The sequence below is a fragment of the Ixodes scapularis genome, unplaced genomic scaffold, assembly GCF_016920785.2.
Source record: "Ixodes scapularis isolate PalLabHiFi unplaced genomic scaffold, ASM1692078v2 PGA_scaffold2__306_contigs__length_199485367, whole genome shotgun sequence".
NCBI classification, from domain to species: domain Eukaryota; kingdom Metazoa; phylum Arthropoda; class Arachnida; order Ixodida; family Ixodidae; genus Ixodes; species Ixodes scapularis.
Window position 1 is genome coordinate 15663430 of NW_024609857.1, and position 22856 is coordinate 15686285.

Below are 22856 nucleotides of genomic sequence, written 5' to 3' on the forward strand. Positions count from 1 at the left end.
GTGCGCTTGTTTCTGGTCTTTTGGTCGTATACAGGGCTCCGACGAGCGGTGTTAGTTTCCGGCACCTGCTTTTGAAGTGGACGTGCGTCAATCGCAATGCTCTTTCATGGATCGGTGGAGTGCCTGGCAGACTGAGCGATCCATTGCAGCCCTGGGCAGTTTTTTTCTTTCGTGGAATGTTCATGATCGGGGGAAAATTGTTTCTATCTTGGCGGGCGCTTGAATTAGGCGTGAAAACACGGTGGCCTGCGCGTGTTCGTTCAGTTCGCCCAGACAGAGGACAGTTTCATGGTAGGTTATAAGTTATTCAGCCTTTTGAATAGGAACTGGGTTTTAAGCTCGAAAACAGAATAATACGGCGAGGCAATAGTAATCCGTAATTTCTGTCGCTACTTTATTGTTTTATGTGTTTTAAACTTGAAGGACGTTTTCATATGCCAAAGCCAACACGCAGTACCTCGCAGCCTCACGTATCTGCTTTCCTTTTGGTGTATCGCCTTTCCGTTACCTCCACCGCATTACTTTATTATTCATTTATGAAACGAACGTATAAAAAGACGGTTGCTGTGTTTCCTTTATCGCTCGTTCGCACCCGACGCGCTCTAAAAATATATATATATATATATATATATATATATATATATATATATATAGCGATTTAAATCCGAATGAACTCCCAACGTGTGCGGCGTTCTAGCGAGTCGCCATAAGCCTGTATGTGCTCAAGATAGATACGCGCTTGATGAGTTACTTTTTTGTCAGCACCGTTGCTCGCTATGGCATTTAATCAAAAGCGTTAATAAAGGTTTACCGCTTCGTGAAACTGCGACGCGCTTTTCAATCATTACACTAACAAAAAAATTTTTCCGAATAGTAGGAATGTACACGTCTATACTGCTTCTTCATTTTAACTTCTTTTAAAGGGGTGCTGTATAGGCTGATAAAACGACTCGCTAGAACAGCTGAATAGGTATCGAGAAAGTATGTTGACGGAGCTGCGTTCTCTTTTCTTTCTTGCAGGAGTGACAGACTGACTGCTTCAATGACTCATCTAGTTGCCTGGCCATTGACTTCTCCCTGGCTTGTGAGTAATTATTAATGTTGCAAGTTGTCCTGGGACTCACTGACCGATTGAGAAACGCAAAGTGTGGCTTAATGTGTTAATTAAAACTTCTCGCTTCGTGATTGGTCCTTCGGCGTTCTTATCGCCCCATGCCGCAGTCTGATAGGCTGAGGAGCGATAATGAGATGCAAGGGTGTCGCCACGCTCCGCGTTTCTGAAGCTCTCGGTGACCATAATCATAGCCTCCTATATACTGACAAAGCCTGAAAGATCGTCATGAAAAGCGGCCGCCGAAATGGGAAAGGTGGAGCGACAGACAACGGATGAGAGGGGAGCCACGTTACTGGCGCCCCGCTGCGGCGAGACGCCAAAGCACACTTCTCCCGAGCGAACAAGTGTGTTTCGGGTCCTCGCCGCTGCAAAAGCAGTGCGCTGACGTCCAGGTTCCCCAAAAAATGGCTCTTTGATGATCTGTCCTACCAGACCCTCGTCTCCAACCAAACCTGCGACCGGGCACTCTAAAGCTCCGTTGTCGAACTGCCAGGCTTTGTGGGTATAGAGGAGGCTGTACCATTGTTGATGCGTGTCTCGCACGAAGAAACGACGCTAAAATTTAGACTAGGACGAAGGGCTTTAGGTGAAGTGGTGCGACAATGGTCGTGTCTCCATCTTTGTACAAGATGCCTTAAAAAATAAAGGAAAGTGAAATAGCTTCTGCAAAATGTAATTGCCAAACAGGGCAGGAACAAGCACATGAACATTTCGTGTCTATTATACACTACACACAAAAAAAAAGGAAAAAAACGTAATTTTTTCTTCTCATTTTATTGATGGTTAATGAAAAGAAAGTTGTCCTCGTGTTTCGCGAGGGAAACGCGAGGGGGGGGGGGGGCTGTAAATTAGTTTTTGTTTTTCGTATCTGTGCTTGTGTCCATTTAGCAAACGCTTCAATTCTGAAGTCAGCCCTTTGATCGAGTTGTTGCTTCTTCATTCTTGTCAAAGATGTTTGACGTTGTTGCTTTTTTTTTTTTTATCGATACATTAAGTTCACGGTAGCGAGGTAAAAGGCAGATTTTTTCTGCCTTACGAAGTTGTCTTTCCCGTTTACACTGCCCAGCGGGCAGCAGCAGCAAAACTAGGTTTCAACAGTCCTTCACAAAAACGCAACAACATGTTATGTACAACGGACACTTAAAACAATTGTGCGGGATTGTGTTAAAACAAAGCATGGTGTACGTCCTTGAAATCAAGAGCTCCAAGTGAATGACACGTTAAAATATTTATTTTATATGGCATGGTAGAAAGAACCTTTTTATGTTGTCTCTAAAGCTGCCTTAAACCACGGTCCTGTAATATTCATGAAACGACTGGATGTTTGTTTAGAAAATCATGTATTAAGTTTGCTAATTGATCTGTTCAATGGTTTGTTCTCGACCGACGTGGTATATAAAAACTGAACTCCATGGAGCGAATATGCTGCGAATAACCGACGAACTCCACCCGGTGGCGTTCGCTCTTGCCAAGGCGTCAAAACAAAACTAGCTGTTCACCGCATATCTAGCTGAACGCCGCTACCGGAAGCGGCCGACGCGCGATTAAAGACACGGGCCAATCAGGACGTAGTACGCGGTTTGGCTTCCGCCTGCTCCCAATGCAGTGTTACAGATCAAGCATGCTCCCCGCCCTCATCGGTATAATCTCCCAACAAACACTTGAAGGCTTATCAAGACTCAGATGTGCATTATCATAGATTACTTGCTCGTTTCGCTGAATTTGTTATGTGCTTTTTAGGAATATGACGTGTTTAAATAAAGCTTTATAAGTGATTGTTTTCGCTAGATATTTACTTTCCCCCTTGGCAACACTGACAGTCGCGTTGTTCGCGACGGCGACGTTCGCAGCTTGTTCGTATTGTATTTCTGTATTACTTGCAAAGAATGGGTCGAAGAATGTGGACGGGGCACATTTTATCTCGTTGTAGATATACATTGAAAGCTTCAGTTTGAATAGTTGCGTAATGTTAAGAGTTTTAAAAAACGGCGTTCTAAAGGTTTTCCATAAAACGCACAACTCTGTTTTTTTTTTGTTTTTTTTTCAAAATAAACAACTCTTTTTTATGTTAGTCTTACTTGTTTAACCCCAAACAAGTGGGCTGTAATGAAGACGCGGACACACTAGAGTATAGTATAACATACGCTTTAACCAGCTTGGAACCAGCAATCTTATTTTATATATAAAGCACCACTGGTCTCATTGAACCCGTCGCCAGCTTGTCGCAAAAAAAAGCCTGTTATCCTTCCCTGCTGCATCGGCACAACAACTCAAGGACCGACTTCTCTTTTCGTCCCCAACACATCCAATGAGACGTAAATTGTTACCGTGATGCGAGTTTGGCCACTCTAACGACTCATTCTGATACCGCGCTTGCAACGCTCTCTGAACTCACACCTACAAAACTGCCGTTAGCTTCCCAAAACATCGCCACGAAGTTGCTAAAATTATAGACGCTAGCTTGCCTACTCACCAGAAGGAAGCTCTAGAAAGGCTTTTTTTTCGTACGAACAACTATTCAATCAATCAATCAATCAATCAAATCTTTATTCAACATCGCACAGATGTTGGGGGCGCAGACAAAAAGCCTATAAAAGGCTTGACTAAGGGTCTGCGCCCCCTACATTCAATTCTAGAGGGCGGCTATTCAAATCATTCGATTTGAATAGCCGCGCCCTCTAGCCCAGACATCGGTGGTCTCTCATCGTAATAGGAACCGGAACAGCATCTCTCATTCAAAGCCGCCCTTAAAGAATTTCATTCACCGAACGAAAGGCCGCCGACATCACGTCAGGAATATGCTGCAAAGAAACATCGTCGAGCCTTCGTCCAGCCCATGGTCGGTTCCTGTTGTTTTCACCAAGAAAAAAGACGGATTCTGGCAATTTCGCGTAGATTACCATCACCTTAACAAGATCACAACTAAAGACGTTTACTTCTTACCTAGGATCGACAATATTCTCGACACTTTTCACGGATCATCATTTTTTTTATGGACCTTAGAAGCAGTTATTGGCAGATACCCATGGCCGATGTTGACAAGCCAAAAACTGCCTTCATTACACCCGCGGGACTACACCAGGTAAATTGAATGCCTTTTGGCATGCGCAATGCACCTGCGGCATTTGAACGCATGATGGACACTGTGCTACGGGGTTTCACATTGAAATCCTGTATTTATTACCTCGACGATGTAATTGTTTTCTCTGCCTCATTCAATGAACATTTTTTGAGCGGCTACAAGAAGTGCTCTAATCCTTTCTCACCGCTAACTTGTAGCTAAACAAAAAATATTTTATCTTTTGACACGTAATCGCAAGTAATAAGGTTGTGCCTCTCGGAAAAATACGCGGACAAGGAGGTATACACGACGTTTCGGCCGGACGCCCTTCTTCAAGCAATCTTGAAGAAGGGCGTCCGCCCGAAACGTCGTGTATACCTCCTTGTCCGCGTATTTTTTCGAGAAGCACAACCTTATTACTTGCGATTACGTGTTTTGGCTCGTTGTGCTCGGCAGCGACCCCATTCTCTTGGATGCTTTATTTTTTGAACTTGTCAAATTAAGGTCCTGGGTTATATCATTACTGCAGATGGCATTTGCCCTTACCCATCTAAATTGCAAGCCGTTTTCGAATTTCTATCACCACAAGATTCAAAAGAAATCTTTCCTCGGCCCTTGAATATATTTCAGAAAATGTATACCGGAATTTTCTTAGATCGCTGTATTCCTCGACATGATACTCCGTGACAACACTTTCCATTGGAGTCGCCCTCAAATCATTACTCTTCAAGTTTTGTAAACTGCCTTGACGACTTTCCCAGTGGTCGATCACTGCGTTCCTGGTGCTGACACTGAGATTCGTAAAAACGCCAGCGGCCGCGGTCTCGGCAAGTTTCCAAATGACTTCCTTTCTGATGGGTCGCAATGTTCCAACCCCGCCGACCACGAAGACACAACTGCTACCCTGAACACCGTCAAGATCACTGAAGCGCAACGATTCTTTTTTTCTCATCCCATTACTTAATGCATTTAAGGTGCTTTTCCGCATCCTTCTGTACAAATTCAGCACCGTGCCCGCCTTTTTCAACTGTTTCAACGGGCGAAGAGGACCAGCGGCAACGCCCCCAAGCGGGTGACTTATTGAGGCCCGGTCAACGAAAGCTCTGCAGGCATTCAATAAAGTTTTTACCAACCAACCAACCTGCCCTACAAGCGAAACAAGGATACATAGAAAGGAAGGCCATAGATTTTAGAGATTCCCTGCCTACTACGGAAGGATATTATCGAAGCAAACCATGACGGCCCGACAGCTGGTCACGTTGGATTTTCTAAAACTTACTTTCGCATCCGAGGCCGTTACTCTTGGACAGGCATGACCCGCAGCGTCAGCAAGTATACGTTCGAGCGTTACCACTGCCAGACTGAGAAACTTCATACCACAAAGCCTCCAGGTTGTCTACAACCCATTGCTCAACCACCATCGCCTATTTCAACACATCGGAATTGGACTTCCTTGGTCCATTATCACAATCCACTGGCTGCAACAAGTGGATAGTTGTCGCAATTGACCATATAACACGATATGCTGAGTCGGTGTCTGTTCCCGCCAACACCGCTTACGAAGTCACAATTTTTTTATATCCCCTCTATTCCGTTGCGCAATGGAATTCCACAATACATAAGTGGCGATCGATGATGCACTCCCTTTCCATCCAACGTGCTCGAAAATGTCCTCCGCCTTTCTTCCATCGTTCACAGCGTTACAACAGCCTAACACCCATAAATCAATGGATTATCTAGGTGCTTGAACCATACTACCGATAAAAAAAAAAATTAGAGAGTGTGTATGTTTATGCAGCCTAGAATTTAGTTTGTCTCAACAGGCGACTTGTCTCCCAGCTGTAGATGAGAAATTTAGCCAGTGCAGTACAACCGCTAGCCTGGAATCTTTAAGGTGCATCACGTATTATTGATACACGACAGGAATGCCGGTACAATGCTCATCCAGATCGAAACGAGCAGGGGTGGGGATTGAGCCCAGGATCCCTGGGCTCTGCAGTGCAAGCTTTCGCTCCCACGTGCTCCGAGCGGGTGTGCGCTAACCCACTCGGCCACCGATCCCCCTACCACACTATCGCTGGCATGGTTTCAATGTACGTCTTGCATCATGACGACAACTGGGACACCATCCTCCCCTACGTAACCTACGCGTCCAATACTACACGATCATCTATTACGGGCCACTCTTCATACTACTTGCCCTACGCTTCCGCAGCCTTGACGCCCCTTGACACGATATCTCCCTACCGACCAGACAACTTCGTTCAACCAAACGCAGGGGAGATTATCTCCAGATTAGAAGACGTCCGTCAGCTTGCCCGCATCCGCACCCTCAAATCTCACCAAAAAGAACTTTCATCTTTTCCACTCTGGTGAAGAAGAAAGAGCAGCGGAGCTTCTGTTCTCGGCGGTGGCTTTCCAGGCGAGCGATCTGCTCTTCTTTCGCAAGGAAATCTGAAGCGCTCGACGTGGTCTCGCGGCGGTTGCGGACCCATTCGCGCTGCTGCGCATATCGCCGCTCGTTCCGTCACCGCTCTTCTAACTCCGAAGAAATGTTTCCGCCATCTATGAGCGACAGCAACAACCAGAGTGTTGTGTGGACCACGGGTGTCGGTCGACATTTGTTTGGTACCTGACACGACCCTGGGGAAACTAGCCCTTAACAACTCCGCTGTAAAAAAAAAAAAAAAAAAAAAAAAAAAAAAAAAAAGTGTTACGATGACTGTTACCTATCCGCTGTCTATAACATAGGTGACGAAGTCCTCTTGTGGAGTCTCCTGGCTGCACCGGAAAAGTGCGAGAAGTTCCTCAAACTGTTTCTTGGTCCTTTTTGTGTTGTCCGACAGTTTTCTCCAATCAATTATGAAGTGGTACCTGTTGCGCCGCCCCATGACCATCGCTCCAGGTCCTCCGACGTGGTGCGCATCAGCCGCATGAAGCTCTACTACCGACAATACTCATAATGCTCTAAACGCGCCGGGTGACCGGCACTTTCAACGCCGGGGTGACTCTTGTAAGCAAGAAGTGGTACCACACACGGCTGCGAGTTTGCCAAGCACGGCTCGGCACGAAACCTTCTTGATCGTTTGGTGGCCATTAAAGGGATACTGAACCGAAATTGGGATTTCGTAAAGCAAGGCTACAGAAGTGTTGAACGGGACGCTACGAACTCCGAAACATCACTCGTACATCGATATCTCAAACGGATGGACGTACTTTTGGAAAAGAAGGGCGCGATCAAGCGAGTTCTTTGACGTAACTGTCCTCCGGGAGAATTTGAGAATGGGGAGAAGCGGCTTCGCTTCTCTCCTCTTGGCTTCGGTTCACCAGCTTGACGGGCCGTAGCGAGGAAGAGAGAGAATGGGAATCGTGACGTGCCTTGTCTCGTCGGCCTCGTCGGCCGGGTTCAATCGCGCACTCCTTTTCCAAAAATAACGGCGATCCGTAAGATTTATCGCCGTATGAGTGATATTTTTTGGTTTTGTAGCTTCCCGCCTATCCGCCCGGCCTTGTTCAGTGAGCTCGAAATTTCGGTTCAGTGTCCCTTTAACAGTTAGCATATATTTTCTTCATTGGACTGGTAAAGGCGAGCCAGTTGAACAGGAATACTTAGAATCGAAAGAATAGAACACGGAGGACAAGCACAGGACAACCACGTTCTTTCATCTAGCAACGACGTTTATTTTGGGCAGAAAAAATTGCACCCTGAACGAGACCCCAACTAAGATAGAGTGATAAGGGGAAAGCCAAACTGGAATCTTCTTCTCTTCTCGAATTCTTATCGAATATAGTAGAAGAAGCCGTCACCGAACACGGAATCTGTAGCTTCCAAAACTCATCCAGAGTGTCACTTTCCGGCTTCCTCGAGCTTCTGCAACTCTACCTAAAATCAACAATGATCAAGCACGAAGGAAAAATCTGGATACAGAAATCTGGGGTGCGTATAGGGTCTTGCCTTGCATCCATATTAAGTGAAATATACCTGTCTTATGTCCATAGAACCATACAGGTAAAGCTCGAGAACACTAGCCCGAAATGTACCGTAGTCCGCTACGTTGATGTCTACTTGATAATTCACCCTATAGCCAATAAAGTCGAGGTGATTGTGGCCTTGTTCGAAAGCGCAGGAGGCAAACTAAAAATCAAAAAGGAAGATTCATCCTCGGAAGGGCTACAATTTCTAGACCTGCGATTGAAAAAAAAAAACAACGAAGGCGTTTGCTGGGCGTTCAGGTAGCTTCCAGAAAAGCCAGTGCTCCCATTTGAGAGTGCTCATTCAAAGTCTGTTAAAATAGGTATCATCAAGACGTTAATCACATCAGCTAAAACGAAATCCTGTCAACATTCGGCGACAGATAGCATAAAGAGCCAAACTTGACACATCCTGAGTTACGGATATCCGGGGGAACTCCTTGTGTCCGTTTTCCGCCAGCTTATTAACCCAAAACTGCAAAAGCCTCTTTCAGTCGAAGGATAGCCAGCGCACCATACATTTATAATGCTTCCCATCGTATCCGATCCGTTGCTTCACGCTATGACACGAAAGTTGTCTTTTCCAGTCGATTCAAATTGGCAAGCATGTGCAACATGATCAACCGAAAATAAGCCAAGCCGGTTTGCAAAAGAAAGCACGCCACGCTTTTCCGGGCCTGCTGCACAAAAAAAAAGTTTACTCCATCCCCCTCAAATGCGGAGGCGAGTACACAGGACAAACCGGCCGATGTATAAATGACCACTTACGTGAGCACAAATACGAAGCCACTTCAAGAACTGATAACCCCATTTGTCCGATCGCGGTTCACGCGAATGAATGCTTTGGATGCGTGCCTGACTTCGCAGGAACCAAGACAAAAGGGGAACACCGCAATCGCTACGCACGTGAGATCATCGAATCTTTTCTCATCCAGAACGCAGAAAACAACGTTTCATCCGCCTCAATAACCTTATCAAGACGGGAATTAGAATTCATCAGGCCTGAAGTTCAAAAATATCGCAACTCCCCGTAAAAACCACACCTTCACGGTAGTCCTGCCCGTGCCTCGTGGTTCTTCCTCCCCCTTTCCGTCTTCCAGTTTTTCTTTCCCCTTATCACCCTTTCATTCTCCCAGTTTTGCTTCCCCCTTATCACCCTTTCTATCACCCTTTTCATCCCCCCTATTTCCCTCCCCCTTATCACCCTATCTTAGTTGGGGTCTCGTTCCAGTGTGCAATTTTCCTGCCCAAAATAAACGTCGTTGCTAAATGAAAGAACGTGGTCGTTCTGTGCTTGTCCGTGTTTTATTCTTTCGATTTTAAGTTTTCTTCATATTTTATTAAATCACCTGTTACCAACGTCGCAACAATATACACGAAGCAAGCCTGTTTCGAACAGACGTCCCTATATAATTCTGTCATCATGTCACCTAACACCTCGTGATTTTCTTTTCTTCTGTATGATGTGTGAGCATTATGATTGCTGCTTAACGGTTTGACATAGTTTATTAAACCCCCCTCAGTGTGAGGAAGTGGCGTACCTTATTTTATTGTAGTTTGCATTTTCCTCTGCACTCTAAAAGCGTTTGTGCGTCTACTTTCACGCACAACACTGGGAGAGCCAATCACCGCAACTTACGGAAGCAGCTCAGCGAATGACAATGCCGAAACATATGTTTAGACGAAAAAACGCAGTCTGAGTTGTGACATTAAGCAATGCAAAACGTCACGCTTGCATTGCTTAATGTCACAACTCAGACTGCGTTTTTTGGTCTAAACATATGTTTCGGCATTGTCATTCGCTGAGCTGCCTCCGTAAGTTGCGGTGATTGGCTCTCCGAGTGTTGTGCGGGAAAGCAGACTCACGGGCTTTTTTTAGAGTGTGCTCCTATAATCCAGCAGCTGCCAAAAATGTCTATTTTTCTTTCGTCGATTAGTATGTTTGAAGTAGAGCGAGTCTGCATTCCCCAGTATACTATATAAAAGAATCGTTAGCCCATCCATATCTCGGGCATGGTCCCCTTTGAGCGCAAAGCGCGGCAACAACCAACAAGACGCGTATACTTTCCGCAGCGTGCTAGAAACGCGCAAACCGGTTCGTCCGGCCTCTCAGCGCGATGAAATGTTATCAAGCATCTTTCGAGAATCAGCGAGAAAGAATCTGATAGCCACACTTCCAGAGACAGGTATACCAAAAAATAGCGTTCCTGGATTTCAGAGTGCCTCCAACTGCTCAATTGGAGTCACGTGATATATGGGTCGCGTTTGCAATGAGAGTTACGAGAAGGGGGCAGTGTTCGTGGTAACGCGTTACTGGTAACGCGTAACATTTTTTTAACGTAACAACGTACTCGTTACATCTTCAAAACTACCGCACAACGTACTTTATTACTTATTTGGAGTAACTGGTGAGGTAGTGACTACCTGGTTACAACAACGCGTTCCTGTGTTTTGCTAGTAACGAGCAACATATTTCGTTACATTTTTTTTTTTTTTGTAACTCCCACAACACTGCGAGGAGGGGACGAGAGCCTTGATCTTCCACAAGCGTCATCGCCTCCGTGCCCACTTTCCCCCTCGCCACGCCACTACGCCACGCACGCGCAATTGCGGCCAATCTGCGCAGGTTGCGTTCGCCATTAAATTACAAACGCACTTCATGGTTTGAGTTGCCCAATCTCTGATATCAAGGCTCTCTACAAAAAGGTGCCCAAAAACTGGCAAGTGCCGCTCGAAAAAATGAAAAAAATAGAACGGAATTACGCGGTGCGCGAGAAAGGGGAGGAACCCGAGTCCAGGTGCGCTCTAGATCGATGGGACGCATTATCCGGGCCACTTTTTCGATCAGGACTATCGACTGCTGCCTCACCGGCCGAGTCTCCTGCTCCTGCTCTGCGCCTCGGTCGGTGACGTGCCCGCCCGCCCGCCTTCACGCGCGCCCACCCTCCGGGGGGCGCCTGCCCCGACGCTGCGCCGCTTCGTCGGAAATCCTCTTTCGGCAATTTCCGTTTAAAGGGGGGGGGGGGAGGGGGGGGGGGGGGGTTCCCGATTTACATTTTGACATCCATTCCCGCTCTGGGTATTGGTCTTCTTGCTCCCCAAGGAGGAAAGGAAGACCCAGAGGCGGCAATTATGGGAGCAAACCGGGTTCCGTAGTTTCGGCCTCTCGGCCGACACACTGGCCGAGAGTGCGTCGGGACGAGCGAAAGGGTATCGGTCCCTCCTTTTTATTTCTTCTAACGAGGGGGAAATAAAGTGGAGGAAAGAAGCGACGGGGAATCCTGGAAATGAGGGTCCTTAAATGCCTAAACGCTCGTCCAAGTGGCGGCTCCTTTGGTTGTCGTTGGGGCGCTTTCAATAAGCACCGGATTATTTGTCGAGGCTCGAGGTCCTCCCCTGAGAATCCGATGGCTGCCTCCACGTTGCTCTCGGCGGGATCTAGCCTCGGCGGGATTCAGAATCACCGTCTTGGGTGTCGCTGATTTCATGGGGGGACAGACAAGGCGAGGTGGCTTTCTGGGCTTAGACGGGCGCTCTCTTCCCCCCAGTAAAGCCTCGAATGGGCGTGCTCTCTCTCTCTCTCTCTCTTCAGGTGCAAGACGTCTTCTTTTTGTCTAGGCCTCAAACCCGGAGCGTCGATGAAGGACCCTTTATGAGCTTTTTTTGTTTAGTTCCTTTATTTTGCGCGCACACACACTCTCGGCGCTGGGAGCCCATTAGTTGGGTTTAGGGGTTCGGAGTAAGGTCGGGAATGAGGATTTCGTGGGTCCTCTGGACGTGAATGGCTAGCGATTTTAGTAGGTATCTTGTTTTTACGCTGCACTGTTGAGGATGACGTTCCACAGAGCGACGGAACTCACGTCATTACTGAACATTCTTGCCCATTTTTATGTGCCGCATATCGGTCGTGTAATCGTACTGCGTGATACACTTTAAAGAACAAAGGTTAACGTTCGTAATATAGTGATTTAATTACTCTTCTAGTGCGAAGATATCAAACGGCCTTTGGAGTCAGGTTACCTTCCCGCTGTCTAAGCGCCCTGGGACAAGTTTGACTTTGACATAGAGCAAATATCATATCTAACGCACGGAGGGGGGTGAAAGAGCAAGTGCACTATGTAGATTTTTCTTTGTATTTTTCTTTATTATTAGGAAAATGCCATACAAAAGGGAATACATACATTGAACAAGATCCATGGTCAATGGCTAGTGACGGATCTTTTTAAGCAAATACTAAAATAAAGCGACAAATCGAAGCATGCACGGGTAAACATATTAAAGGAGCTGTGCAACCATTTTAACGTTGAAAGAATTGGCATCTTCTACTTTTGACATTGTTTATCTTTTCACAAAGAAAAAAAAAACATATCTCCTTCCTTGAAAGGTTGCGATTCCGCCGCGTAATCCCGGGGTAAAAATAATAATATTCCCCGACCTGCAGCCGCGAGCGGCGGCAATGAGAACCACGCTGCATGACGTCGATGGGGGTCTTGAAGAAAGATAGCGAGTTCTGCGAATGCCTGCTCGATAAAAGGTAACTTTTCTATAAATCTTGTCATTCCAACATAAATATAAATGCGTTCAAAACCTGGTATCATCGACAAAACTTTTATTATACGGAGTTTTAGTGGCGCCATCTATCCGAGGTCCACAAAACCGTCAGCTCTATCTTCTACCGCGAACAGCTGCCACAAGCCGGAGGGGGAGGGGGACAGAGCCGGACGGGATGGCCGGACCCCGAAGATACTTTCCACCTTTCACCATATTGTTCGCGCTGCGCCAGCACATGGTCACGTGGTCGCGAGTGGATAAGTTCTCGCTGCTCACTGATGGCTGTAAAGAGAGAGCTTCACCGGAATTCCGCGCGACCCCCATTGACGTCACAGCGCACGTGACTCGGAAGATGGTGAAGGAGTTGAGAGGTGCCGAAAACCTCAATCTTTGTCCATTTTTAGAATAAAAACTAGGACATGCGGGCAAAAGCAATTTTTTGTTGTTTACTTCAGAAAGGTTGAGACACCAACTCCCAAATTATTTAAGGAGAGTACTCAAATCGATGCAAAGCTCCTTTAACCGAATATCATACAGTATATACATCATTCAAGCAAATGGTCTATAAGGCGCGTGGTCTCTTTATCATTGGCTCTTAGCTTATTTTCTCGTGTAAACAAATTTATTTCAATTACCAATAGTTTTTGTATTGCTATTGCTGCTACTCTTATTGTTACTATTACTATGTCCTGCCTGCGTTTGTTTTTATTTTTTTTTAACTTCAGCATTGTACTCATTTGAGCTGCTACGATATCATGTCTTGGAATACTATATCCACCAACATTGCAGCCATATAGTGTTTACACAATTTCCCGTGTTAAATATCTTTATTTGTTTCTCGACTATTAATGCTTATGAGGAAAAAAATTAACCGAAACACAAAATGTCTCCAAGCGTGGAAATAAAAAAGAAGAAAAAAGTCAAAGCTTCCTTTCATTAACTTTGTTTTGTACTGTGTTAAAAAGGCGCTGTGCGTTTCTGAAATCAAAGTAAGGCAGGTTTTACTTTCTGCCAGAAGTTAGATTACAAAACTGGTCGCACTGGGTGAAGAAAGGTGTGGCACTTTTTGTAGAAATGTCGTCAAACCTAACACCACTTCGACTTCTTAAAAAAATCTCTTAAAGAAAAAAAAAACATAAACATAATGGATTGTGTAAGTATATACGAGACGGCAACCCCATTCTGCCAGAATTGTAGATGCCCAAAAAGGAGCCTTAAAAAGGCAGATCATTCAGGGAGTGTTGACGGAACGCGAGCACTTTTGATCGACATTTTTATTATGTTTTTTATCAGACACACGACAGCAACGTAATGCCATCGGCAACGTCGCTCAAGTATCGCCTTCGCGATGAAGATTAGCACTAAACCTTTCAACCGCATACTTTTTGTTTCTGTTTTTTAACGCACCGTATCGATAACACGTCGCTTCCGAAGCGCGCTCAAAAAGAGTGCCGACATTGTATCGAAGTAGTTTTCGGTTCATTAATCACGGGCTCTATATAAAGATTCTCAATACTCCGACGAACAGCTGGAATGAAATCTGCCGCAGCTGCCGCCGACCAGACGCATCGGTCAGAAGGGGGATTGACGGCTTCTTTCGTGGAGAACGCGACGAACCGTTCCTATCTATGGCCACTCTCGGGAGGGGCGCGTCTTCGGGATTGCGCCGGACGAGGTCTTGCGGATGAAACGAGGCGTCATCGCGAACGGAGTAAGTTCCGAAGTTTTCGGCAACTTGGTTCACACACACAGAAAGGTGGCGAAGCTGTGGACCACCCTGATAAGCGCCTTGTGCTCGCCGCCATCTTTGTCTACTGGGCTGCGGAACGCGTTCTGCGCATGCGCGCTAGCTCTCTTGTGAGGAATATGAGACAAAACGCAAGCGCACCACGCACGGATCTGTAATTTCTTTTTAATTAACGCGTAATGCACGCTATATTAGTTTACATTAAAAATAAGTCAGGTAGCATACATTAGTAGAAAAACACGTCGCAAGCCTTTTTCTTTTTTCTTTGGTCGAACATTTACGTTTCTTTTCTCTTTACCTGACTGTACTCTGTAATAGATGAGAAAGCTTTTCTTGTTTTTAATTGTAAAAGGGGTTTTAACGCTATTGAGCTTGAAGCTATCATATATGTTTAACGAAAAGAAAAAACTCAGCCGTACAAGAGTTTTCAATTTCAAACGAAAGCACCACCATTTTTTTTTTTTTTTTTTTTTTTTTGTAAAGACGATGTGTCGGACAGTGAAACGCCACCTGTCACGTTGCTTTGGCAGTCAAAAACGTTCGACACAAACTGATCGTGTCTGGGATGGGACGTTTTCAAGGACGAAGGCAAAAACTGACTCGGTGCATCACCCAGTCGGTTTTACTGCTTATTGTTTCTGCGCTCGTAGCTGTAAACTCAACTTCTATTCTTCGACGAAGAAAAATAAAATAAAAACGTGTAAAAACATTTGCGAGTGGACCCCTCAGTAACCTTTCGTCAATAAACTTAATTTTCAGTATTACTGTAATTTCCATGTGCCGTAAAAGCCAGAGTCAAACTGCTCATACATGATACAAAAGACACGCAATGTTTGCTGTAGACATGAGCGAGAATTTTATGCGGTCACGGATCATGCATGTTCCAAGCATGTTGGCTTCATATACCATGCTTCAAACATGTCTGTAGGCTGTCTTTTCTGTTTGATGTATATTGGCAGTGTGACCGCGACACTGAGTTTATCTGATACAATTGGGGTTGCAATGTAAGCCCAGTGTTGTAGGCGCTATGCCCGTGTCCCACTAGAGCGACAGACAGAAACAAAAGACAGCGACAAGCCTCAAACCCATGCAGCATGCTCGCGATGCTACATTTGGCAGGCGTTTACTCGTTCGGTGCTCGTGAAGTAAGCACGAGCGATTACAAGCCTGCCAAAGATACCCTCGCGTGCATGACGCTCGTGTTTGAGCATTGCCTCCTTTATTCTACAAAGCCTCTCAAATTGCGAAAGACTCTGGTTTGAGGCTTGTCGCTGTCGCTTGTTTCTGTCTGTCGCTCTACTGGGACACGGGCATTACCGAAAAAAAAGGTAACCAAATACGTTACTCCTTCTTTGCAAATATAAGTAACGCGTCACCGTCCTACGTTACTTCAAAAAATAAAAGGCACGCGTTACGGTTACCGATAAAAAATAATGCACGTTACTTTGAGAGGGCAGCTCTTACCGCTCATTCACACTGGAAGCGGATGCGTGTTCGCAAAGCGGTAGCGAAGGCTGTTGTATAAAGATCCAGTGCAATTGCACGCGCACTCGATGTCATCGAGTGCGCGTGCAATTGTACTGGATCTTTATACAACCGCGTTCGCACCCGCTTTGCGAACGCGGATCCGCTTCCACTGTGAATGAGCGATTATGCCTCCTTTTTCGGCTTGATCGGCGTCGCCCTCGCTGTCAGCGTTAGCGTAACCGCGCGCGTTGCATTAGGGACAAACTTCCCCGCTAAATTTAGCGTGAAATTTTTCTGCTCAATTTAGCGGTAATATTTTCTGCTAAATTTATCAGGGAAATGTTCCTGCAGAATTTAGCGTTACTTTTTCCAACTAAAGTTAACGGAAAAATTTTGGCACTAATTTAAGCGGAAAAATATTCCCCCATAAATTTAGCGGCAAGATTTTCGCTAAATTTAGCGGAAAATTTAGCGAAAATTTTTCGCTAAATGCGAGGGGAGCAGGAGACAAGGACGGAAGGGTACGAAGGAGGAGGAGGAGGGCATACCCCCCACTCCTCCTTCCCCTCTAGAGCTGCGCTCTAATTCGGCATTACAGAGAATTGTTAACGTGTTTCATTTTTTTCGTTATGAATTAAGACGCTTTAGTGTTTTGACGTTACAGGTAAAAATAAGTTCCATATAAAAAAAATGTTATATCTATGCAGAGACTGAAGATAATTACTTCATCGTTGTTTTACGGTTTCACCTAAATACTCGAAAAAAAAAACGTAATGAAAAACGCAAAAAAAAACTCGCAAATTCACCAGGCTTGGCGACTAGAAACACGACAAAAATTTAAGTGTAAATGTAACGAGTAACATAACTCCGTTACCCGTTACCAGAAATAACTAACGTAAGCACGTTACGCGTTACGGGAAAAAAGTAACGCATTACCGGTAACGTTATTCCTTTTAACGCTTTACCGCCAACACTGAATATAACTTGGTTTCACAACGAGGGTTCATTAATTCTTAGGGGTTAGAGCTGCGCATAAACGAACCTCAAATAAAACACACGGCTGGTTTACATTTCTTCTTTTTTTTATGATACTACCTGGAATGGAAACCTGCCGGCTATTGAGGTGAGAAGTTGAACACGTGTGCGAAAAGTCAAACAGAAATCGCTCGAATTTTAAGACAAATATTTTCGCACAAAAAAAAAAAAAAGAAACGAACCACGCACTGGTGTTTATTGCGCGGAAGTGTATATGTAAATACATTTTTAAATGCAAGCCGTGTCTTCTACCTTAGTTCAGTCAATAGACCTTCCTAGAAAATCCCAGGAGACCTCGCGGAGAGGGAAATTCTGGTGCTGTTTCGGTGTACGCTAGTCCCGACTCGTGCGCTTTGTATATCTTAGAAGCGGCCCGATTCCTTCTCTCTTATTATTAGGGAGTTTTAGTAGATCGTTTTCAAAGGCCCGCTACCGTTATGGGGCGCGAGTTTCAGAGCATGCATCAAAAGTGGCAGCGCGAGCTTCCGCTACAAGTAGCGTGGCCTAAAAACACGACCTACTAAAACTTTCTATTAGGAGCTGAGAGCCTACAAAAAATAAAGCAAGCACAAAAGGAGGCCATCAAATACTCTGCTTAGCCTTCCTTCTGCCTTCTCTGCGTTTCGAGACCACAAAATATTAAACCAATGTCAACTTCATCTTCGACTCCTGGAAAAGGGCCCTTATTGGAACGTCACAATGTCTCAAGCAGACGGTGGGAGCCCCACATATTTCCGGAAAGGTCTGTACCCACCATAGAGTTATTATAATGTACGCTGGAGGTTCAACTGGTGCTAGTGTGCTGCTGCAAACTGAGGCAGACAGCCAACCAGTCGGAAAATGACTTCCGGTGATGCATTTCTATGGGGAAAAGCGAGTGCATTTTCTCCCTGCCCTCGATTGTAAGAGCAAATATCACGAATAATTCGTACATACCGGGTAGATTGGAACATTTCTCAATCACGCAGACGGAATGATGGGTCAGTTACGGCGTTTTAATTTAAAGTCGTGGCATGAAAAACAGTGCTAAAACCGCTTCGTAGATATTTTGATGTGTATTGTCGGACTCTGCCAGCGCGAACACGGCGTCAGCGCTTTCCAGCATGGGGGACATACGTGCCAAACGAACGAAGGACATTTGGAAAACCAAGAGAGACAGCAAGAATTCTACGCAGTAACACTGGATAAGTAACTCGTTGTGCATGCAGACGATCAAAATTATTTGAAAGCCACGTAATATAGTCCAATTTGGAATAAACAAAACTACTTCTTCATTGTTTCTGCTCATGAATATGTGCGAAGATGCTTGTTCTGCGTCCAGAACATCACCCGCGCGCTCGAAATCTTTGAAAATAGGGAGAAGCCAGAGAACAAGTGCCCGATAAAAGCTACCCGACATAAGAAATAATAAAAATACACTCTTTTCATAGCCCACGTACTTTACTCTTCGCGTTTCGAATGTTTTATAACCGCTCGTAAACATACACGACGGAGTCATTTTCATATAGTGACCGGACGGAAATATTAGCAATGTACAGGCACCGGAATGCTGGCGAACCTTGAAGAAACTCTAAATTCCTTTCGATTATCATTATGCTTAGAATCGCCGCTCGTATTTACATACCTGCCATGGAACAGAGGTTGGGGCCTGAAATATAGGTAAATTTAACATTGTTTAGTGGTAAAAAAAAATGCTGTAACTAAAGCAATTACACTTTTACAATGTTAATGAAGGGACACACTATTCGGTACGACCCCAATAACGAACGTTATATATGTCATTTTCCGTCGAAGAGAGAAAATGTACGCGCGTTTTTCCATATAAATGCACAGGAGAACCGCAAAAATAGACTGGTTGCTGTCTGCTTCCATTTGCCTCCCGGAAGTCGCACAGACACTAGCACCTGTTGAACCTCTAGCAAATATTACAATAACTTTATGATACCGAGGGAAGTCTTGCTAGAATAAGCGTCCTCGTATAATGCCGCCATAACTTAGACTCTGAGAAAGAAAGCCTGCAATCCTGGAGAGGGCGAGCGCTTGATACTCGACTTCGCATGCTATTCCACTCGCGCGCTAGCTTCGGCAGTGCTTTTTTTCTACAGTGATAGCTGTTATTTGGCTTTTATGTGCTTTTACCCCCACTGGAAAGGGCGTCCGCTGTTGATGTCGTATTTGTTTATGTTGCAGAACTAGTGGTTGTAGTCGTTGTTGAAGTTGGCGTTTTAGGGTGTCCGTCGTCGATGCTGCCAGATCATCGAAAGTTATCGCCCGCCGGCCGCGGATGTCGAACCTGGGCCCGCTGCGTGCGAAGTAGAGGCGTTACCACTCAGCGCCACAGCGTCAACAACCCGCTCTCTCTGGAAAATAAAAATGGCAGATAACAAAACGCCGTCGTATAGGACCGTCAATGACAAGAGCACGCGCCGGGAGACTCGCTTTCATGCGATCCGGAACCAAAAAGAAAATCGTTCGAAACAAAATGGTCAGATGTTCCTTCATGTTCCAAACGCATTTTTTCACGTACCCCACAGTGCGTCAACGCGATGCCGATGCTCAACGACTTTGCCATGACGTGTCGCAGCTATTGCTGCTATTGTACTATGGATTAACGCAGGACCGCTCCATTTTTTTCCCCTACAGTCTCAGTTAAGACGCTGATTTCAACTAGTTCTAGCAAGCCGGCCCTGGTTTCTCGAAGGCGGCATGCAGACAGTTTCCGCGTGTTCTAAATTCCGTGCGATTTTTCGTTGATTTTTTCTTTTTCGCACGTGTGCTTAGGCTTCCTCATAACAAAGGCTGCAAAGCTCTTGATCTTGGGAAGCGATGAAAGTAGTCCACGGCCTTCATCAGTCTCCCGGGTTCGACATCGTTACAAGCTATCACGTTTTGAACTCGCGCACCCAAACGGGGAACAGCACCTCCCCCAACCCCTCAACCCTCAGGAACTGCGAGAGAACTGATGAGCTCTAGGGTGCTCGAAAGAAGCCTCCAGGTTTCCGGCTTTTATTGCGTTCCGAACGGCCGCATCCACGAGAGCCACTTCCCCTGCAGGGGCGCAGACAATCGGAGGTCACGGGCAAATGAACTCAAGTGGGCCGCCTCCCCGGCTTCATTTCGGAGGGACCCGCGAGATTCCTGGGCAGGGAGTCCCGGCTCATTTCCTGGTGGGATTGCCAGCCTCTCGTCGGCCAAGACGCCATCTGTCTTACCCGCGCTCGTTTGGGCCTAAGGTGCCTAGAGTCAGTCGGGCAACTGACCATCGGTGCAGCGCGCATTCTAATAGGACTCCCTGATTAAGCGGGTCCTTCGCACACCTTCGGGGAATGGGCTCTAATCTTAACTGCGCCGCTGGACCGCTCCCAGGCTATGGCGGCAGTCCGTCGACTGTACGAACACCTTGAGAAGGATCCGCCGCTTCCCTCTGTGAAACTGCAGGCTGAATTCCTGTCTCCCTTACGTTGTTCAAGCTCGTATACCCTAATGCTAAAGCTTGGAAACTTTCGCGTGCTAAAACAAATCCTGTTTCTAGAGATTGCAGTCCCGAGACAAAAGGAAGCTTGTTCGGCACGAACCAGGTCAAGTTCAAGTTATTTATTTCTCTCCACTTGGAGAGGGGAAGCAGAAAAAAAAGCACCTCAGTGTTGCTTGACAAGCCCCCTCCTCCTTTTTACAACAGCAGAGGACACACACAGATACACGCACAATACATATAACATCACTAGGATAATTATCAACCAACAAAGTATTAGTATCCAAGATTGAAAAGAGAAAATAAGTTAAATCGTACAATCACTTCATGCTCCTACCATGCAGAGACGTGATTAGAAAAACCTGTAGCAGAAACAGAACGAACTTCTTTCCGAGTCCAACCCAAAATGTTCATGTTAAATTCACTGCGCCAATTCAGAAAACGCGGTATTGTAAATCTCATCATTTGATTGCCATAATTAGTCCTGGAATGGGTTAATGTCCGTATATTCGTACACCGAGCGTTGTATGTCCTTTCCCTGAATTCAATGTGAGCGATTGGAAGGAATAAATGCTTGTGGGATAACCACCTTTTGTATGAAAGGGCAAGTTTGTAAATTTAGTAATTGGTAACTTGCACAATGTCGGATTTTTCAAACAATGGTTTCGTTTGACTATCATAACTAGTGTGGTGTATTATGCGAATCACTCTTTTTTGGGGAATATGTATTTGATCGATATCTGTAAAAATGGGGTTTCCCCATACTAAGAAATAATAGTTATAACGAGCGTAAAAAATAGACTTCTAAACTAGTATTATAACGGAGCTGGGAATCCAGTGACGATATATGTATATCGTACGCAGAGCCTTCGGGAGTTTATTACACGTATATTGCACCATTTCGTTCCAAACCATGTCTTGATTAAAAATTACCCCTAGCACTTTCACACCCTCAACTATATCAATAGTGCCTGTACCAAGAGAAAGGACCGACGTATAACTACAACTTGTATTTCAAGACCGAAAAAAGACGGCCTTAATTTTGCCTATATTCACTTGCAGTGAATTTGACAGTGTCCAAGCATTTAGTTTATTAAGGAAATGATCAGCCCTACTAATTGTGTGATCCGCATTAACTCTTGAAAAACTTTTAATAGACTCGTATCATCTGCATAGATAATGTAGTTCACACTATGGTCAATGCTTACCAGGTCATTAATATACAAGTTGAAAAGAAGCGGCCCCAAAATACTACCCTGCGTGGCACTCCAGAGGATACGGCTGAAGATTAGATCGTTACTTATTTATTTCACCACACTGATATCGGTCTTGAACATAACTCTTGATCAACTGTAAAGAAATGCCACGAACACCATAAAGGTACAACTTTGTAAGTACCAATGGATAATGATTTATGCGGTCGAAGGCCTTTGTGAGATCGATTAATATTACAAGTATCATAAGTTTTGTTTCGATATTACCTAAAAGTAATTCCTTTTTTTTTTTCAATAACGATAGTTCAGTCGACCGACCTTTCACAAATTTTTATCGACAGGGCGTAATAATTGAAAATCTCTCACAGGATGTATATAGCCTATGACGTATGATTTCTTTTAAGCCTTTGGAAAATATGGGAAGAGCGGAAATAGGTCCATAATTTCCCAAGTCATTTTTAATGCACGCTTTATATATTACCGTCACTTTTGCAACCTGTATTTATTTTTAAGTTCCATGCTTAAGTGTAAATTAAAAATATGCGTTAGATATGGAGCAATCGCCCGTAAAACATGTTTAACGAGTTTAACTTAAAATTCGTTTAGGTCGATGCTCTTGTGTTTTTTTTTTAGGTTTTTAAAGACCGAGCATACTTCGTCTTCATCGGTTAGGAATAAAAATAGGCAGTCTGAAACGTTGAGCACATATTTGGAAACATTCATTGGGCACACACTTTGTACAGATTTTTAAAAAAAATGCCATTAAAAAATTTAGCTAAAGCTTCGCCAGCTACATCAGCCCCTGGAATTCTTATTTTTGTAATTATCTTTTCATGCCACTCATGTTTGAGTAGACAGTTAATTGTTTTTTCCATACAGCATCCGACCTTTCTTGAACTAGAAATAAATTATTAAAGTATGAATGTTTTCCTGTCTCAAGGCCCTAGTACACTGATTTTTTTTTCCTGTGTGGTAACGTTATTGCTATGCACAAATCGATTATAAAGGGTATTTTCCTTATTTAACAGTTTTCTTATTTCCGACATAACTAAAGGCTTACGTGACTTGCGCGAAATATTTCACGTTTGGTAAGGAAAGCAACGTTCGTATATTGTGATAAAATTAACAAGAAAATAATCAAAGGCTTCGTCGGCGGATACGCTGGACAGCACCGCACTTCAGTTCTCAGAATCGATGTGTTATTCAGAAAGTTTCAGATTTTT

General features: G+C 44.8%; 1 protein-coding gene across 1 annotated transcript in view; it reads left to right on the forward strand.

Moving 5' to 3' along the window:
* Nucleotides 1-1018: 1018 nt before the first annotated feature.
* Nucleotides 1019-22856, forward strand: part of LOC8034476 (metabotropic glutamate receptor) — a 97263-nt gene continuing 75425 nt past the window's right edge. Inside the window, exon 1 of the mRNA XM_029979631.4 lies at nucleotides 1019-1084. The gene's annotated coding sequence lies outside the window, so the exon portion shown is untranslated. The remainder of the gene's footprint in view (nucleotides 1085-22856) is intronic.